Raw genomic sequence first — 4,885 nt, 5'->3', positions numbered from 1 at the left:
GCCGTCGAGAAGAACAAAAGACCCATTGTCTTCTTCACTCTTCTTCTTAATAGAGCGTCACCCAAAACTAAGAAATATTTTAACGACCGTTGACATCTCCTTAGAAATTGAAGATTTCGACTCAAATCTTCACAACGGCTAAATCTTCTCCAACCAATGTCGTTTTCTCAAATAACCAGCAATCTTCAACAAAATCACAAATATCAACAACTTCTTCAATGGTGGTTAGGATTTCCGTCATATCTTCACAAATAGATTAGGTTAAACATTCTCAAAACATGCTCTAATATCACTTGTTGAGAAAAAATTCTTTTATTAAATATTGACTCTACTTATATAAGAGAACATACCAATTCAACATCTATTGTAGAATTGAGCTTCATACTAACTATTTGGGTAAACACCCTTATTTAGAAGAATCCTTATTGATATACAAGCTTCATCATTTAATTTGTAGCCACATATGGTGTTACAAAAAACTATAATAAATTAGAAAAGATTTTCCTAACCAATTTTATTGAATTTGTTATATAAAATATAAAAATGAGAGAATCTTAGTCTTATTTGTACATATAACTCCTTCATTCTTCAAATTTGTCCAAACAATCTGTTACGACTTGTTTCGTAAGATGTGTTTTGGGTTCAAGAATCAAGTTCTTGATCTATAAGACCGGTGGAAATTCTACAATCAAAGGGCAGCGGAAGGTTTTCGATAGAGAATTTTGGGGGGAAGGGATAGAAGAATCAAGGGTGAGAAGAGAATTATTGTTGGTCTATACCAAACAGTCCATAATAATAGTAATAGACGAATATGGGCGAAGTCACATCTTCATCATTCTATTCATGGGTCCTTGGGGAAGAAAGATCAACCTTATATAGGTGATGTCTTGCCCCAAAATATTCGGTTACAACAATAACTAGAAAATAATAGAATTCGGTTTGTAAAGTAGAAAAGGAAAGGAAAACAAAATAATAAAACAACAAAACTGAAATCTGGCCCATGTGCACCATAGGACCGAGACCGGGTGTCGAGAAAGGTTGCTGGAATTTATTCTAGGACCGATGCCTTGATTTTAGACCCTAGCATTATCTCCCCCTTCAAAATTGTCGCCCTCGACGAAAAAGACCGTGGTCTGCCGAGTCTACCGAGCCTCTAATGCGCATGCTGAATATTTCAAAGAATTCGGTCGGACTTCAGCAAGTCCAGCAAGTGTCGGAGTTTAAGGACCGCATTTCTTAGAAGCCTTCGGTCTTCATGCTCCACAACCAGTCCTTCCTTCGGCCCAGCACGCCAAGTGCAGCAAAATGGTCATCTTTCTTCTGGGCATACTCTAGAATGTCTTCAAACAACCAAGCCCAGTCCTTTATCCAGATTAGCAACACATGCGCAACAACATAGCCATGTCTTCCGACTACCTTCCTGGCTGGTGTTCGGTTGTTGGGTTGTTGGGTGAGCCCTTTGATTATTTTTTGGAAATTTTCAGGAGCGTCTTCCAAAACAAGTGAAACAGTTTGGCATTCGTTTTTGCTCTTTATTTGTACCGTGACAGCAACATTATGATTTTCCAAGGCCTTTTCTAGCTGACTGCCTTGTATTATGTTGACCCGCGACCGAGGGGCACCTTGCTGGACCGAGAAAGTGTGCAAGATAATGACACGTTCGTCCCTTGTCTCAAACACCAAAGGTGGGTCATAAAAATCTGATTCTTGGACGGGTTCTTGAACGCGCTCTTGGACTTCTTGATGATTAAATGGGGCCATGAACAATCTGAATTTGCACCTATAATTCGGCTCCCAATTATCATTGCAAGTGTAGCACCGGTCTTCCTTGGGATCGGTCGTCCGATTTGTGCTCGGCCAGACCGTGTTAACAATGCAAGGCGTGGGCAGCAGCGGCGGTTTGGCGCTGTACAAGGGTCTGCGACCGAATCGCAGCAAGAGATCTTTCTTGAATTTATTCCACGTCAATGCTTCCATATGGTTGCGATTCCGCAAATATGATTCATGCCACGTTCTTGCCTCTTTTGAGAAGTGAGTGTGGACAATGTCCAGCTTTGTGTCATCATTCGTCTTGCTCTTCTTAAATATTTGCTCGGCAAATAAGAGCCAGCCCTCCAAATCAGTCCCATCAAATTCAGGAATATCAATATTTGTGAGCCGGGTTGGAGGAAGGTAGCAAGAAGCAATATTATAAGGTCGGGTGCGGGGATTTTGGCCATTATTAAACGCACCTTTTTCAATGGTTGTCAAGCTTTTTCCAGCAGCATACCTTCTGTCCATATTTTGCTGAAAGACATTGTGCAAGACAACCTGTTCGGTCATATGTTGTTGCTGTAGGGCAGTATTCATGGATGCATATTGTTGGGTCAGCCCTTAGAGTAGGGTTCTAAGATCATCCATCTTTGCTTCTATCTGGTTTCTTTCATTTGAGAATCGTCTTGCTCTGATACCAAGAATGTTACGACTTGTTTCGTAAGATGTGTTTTGGGTTCAAGAATCAAGTTCTTGATCTATAAGACCGGTGGAAATTCTACAATCAAAGGGCAGCGGAAGGTTTTTGATAGAGAATTTTGGGGGGGAAGGGATAGAAGAATCAAGGGTGTGAAGAGAATTACTGTTGGTCTATACCAAACAGTCCATAATAATAGTAATAGACGAATAGGGGCGAAGTCACATCTTCATCATTCTATTCATGGGTCCTTGGGGAAGAAAGATCAGCCTTATATAGGTGATGTCTTGCCCCAAAATATTCGGTTACAACAATAACTAGAAAATAACAGAATTCGGTTTGTAAAGTAGAAAAGGAAAGCAAAACAAAATAATAAAACAACAAAACTGAAATCTGGCCCATGTGCACCATAGGACCGAGACCGGGTGTCGAGAAAGGTTGCTGAAATTTATTCTAGGACCGAGGCCTTGATTTTAGACCCTAGCACAATCCTATAAAATATTAGCCCATGTCCAATCTGTTAAAGAAAAATGCAATGAATCATTTTTTTTTCTAGCATTTAATACAATCAAACAAATCTTCAATTAATTAAATGGGTTAAAAAAATAATTGGTCAAACAAGGCTTGCTACATTATTAACCCAGGCAACTGATGTAATTAAGAAATCTGGATGCTACGAGTGAACCAATCATCTAAAAGAACCGACGCAGATCAAGATACGGTGCAGATCAAGATAGGCAACACGGGACTATAGGTCCTAGGATATAATTCCATTTTTACTTGATTTCCCTCATGCATTAACAAATCTCGTGCATGGGCTCAAAGAAAAATCCAATTGTTGGTTGAACCATGCAACATCACAATGGCTAACAATACACATGTAGTTGACGCCTGATGAGAGGATGAATATAATCAAAGCCAATATGCCTAAAGTTCCCCCATTCGTGATTCAACGCTCGTGTTCAACATCCATGCGACCTCAAGAAATCGATCACGCCCTAGAACCATGTGATAGAGATAAATAGGAAATTACAAATTTTAAACAAAAATCATAAAATCTATCCTAACACATGCGATTCATTCTCTGAGTCTATTACAACACTGCTAATCTAACCACAATCAACAAGCCTCGTCATAAGTTGACGTCTTGTCCTTCAATGAGAAAAATGATTTTCGATGATCAGTTCTGGTGGATGATTTATGTTACATCCGAAGTTGGATCCAAGGGGATTGGTCATCTGAACTGGTGACTCCGCGACGTCTAAACTCTCAACTTCTTGTTGAACAGGAGTTTGTACGTCTAGTTGAATTTCATAATAGAATGATATTTAAATAGAATGAAAAGTGAACCATAATGTGTGATCTTCAACAAATCAATAAATACTAAAAGTGAAATAAAAATAGATTTTATGCATTAGAGCCTGCTAAAGACTTCATTTCTTTCTTTCATGCATTGCTAAAGACTTAGATTCTGGCACATACAAATAAAGTTTTTTTCTCAAAGTTAAATATTTTCTTATAGTGTTTTTATTATGGTATTTGAGAGGAAATGAATTCTAAAACTTAAAAATGTTTTCTCAAAGTTAGAAATTTTCTTATAATATTAATTTTGGAATTTGTAACTATATAATATATAAATCACATACAATTAACTCACTTATTTAGTGAACTCTTTTAAGAGTGTAAGTTGGTTAGTTTGAACGATTTATTTACCCAAATGCACGTCTAAACCATTGATATCGGTTTATTAGATTTCAGACTGTCGGGTTGTCAGTTTAATCGGTTCGATTCGAGTGGTTACAAGATAAATTTGATTTGTTTAATTGGTTTTATTAATCGAAAGATTTGTTAAAATAAGAGGTTGGTAACACAATTTAGGAACAATATATATAAACAATGAAAAATCAACACGCATCAACAGCATTATGAGTGATAGAGGAACCGAATTTACAAATAGTACTCTAAATGCATTTCTTGATGAATCCGGTATTAGACACGAGTTGTCTAGTGCTAGGACTCCTCAACAGAACGGCCTGGCTGAGAGAAGAAACCGAACTCTCAAGAAAGCCGTAAGGTCCATGATAGTCGATTCGGGTATTGCTAAAAAATTCTAGGTTGAGGCTATCAATAACGCATGTTACACACAAAACCGGTCTTTGATTAACAAGTTTCACAACAAAACACCGTATGAAGTTTACTTTGATAAGATTCCTAACCTTAGGTATCTTAAAATTTTCGGTTGTAAATGTTACATTCACATAAATGGCAAAAACTACTTTTCTGCTTTTGATGCAAAATCCGATATTGGGATCATGCTAGGTTACTCAGCAGTTAGTAAATCTTATAGAGTGTATAACACTAGAACTTTAACCGTGGAGGAATCTCTTCACGTTGTATTCGATGAATCGGTTGAAAGTAACACAACATCATCCTTTG

At 37.7% G+C, this 4,885-nt stretch overlaps 1 protein-coding gene across 1 annotated transcript in view; it reads left to right on the top strand.

Annotated features, from left to right (window-relative positions):
• LOC124931681 (mitochondrial uncoupling protein 5-like) overlaps window positions 1-431 on the top strand; it is a 3,469-nt gene extending 3,038 nt beyond the window's left edge. The window contains exon 2 of the mRNA XM_047472206.1: window positions 328-431. The gene's annotated coding sequence lies outside the window, so the exon portion shown is untranslated. The remainder of the gene's footprint in view (window positions 1-327) is intronic.
• The last annotated feature ends 4,454 nt before the right edge of the window (window positions 432-4,885 follow it).

This window comes from Impatiens glandulifera, chromosome 3 (genome assembly GCF_907164915.1).
Source record: "Impatiens glandulifera chromosome 3, dImpGla2.1, whole genome shotgun sequence".
NCBI lineage: Eukaryota > Viridiplantae > Streptophyta > Magnoliopsida > Ericales > Balsaminaceae > Impatiens > Impatiens glandulifera.
The sequence above is the reverse complement of the archived record's forward strand: the minus strand, read 5'-3'. Positions and strand labels throughout refer to the sequence as shown.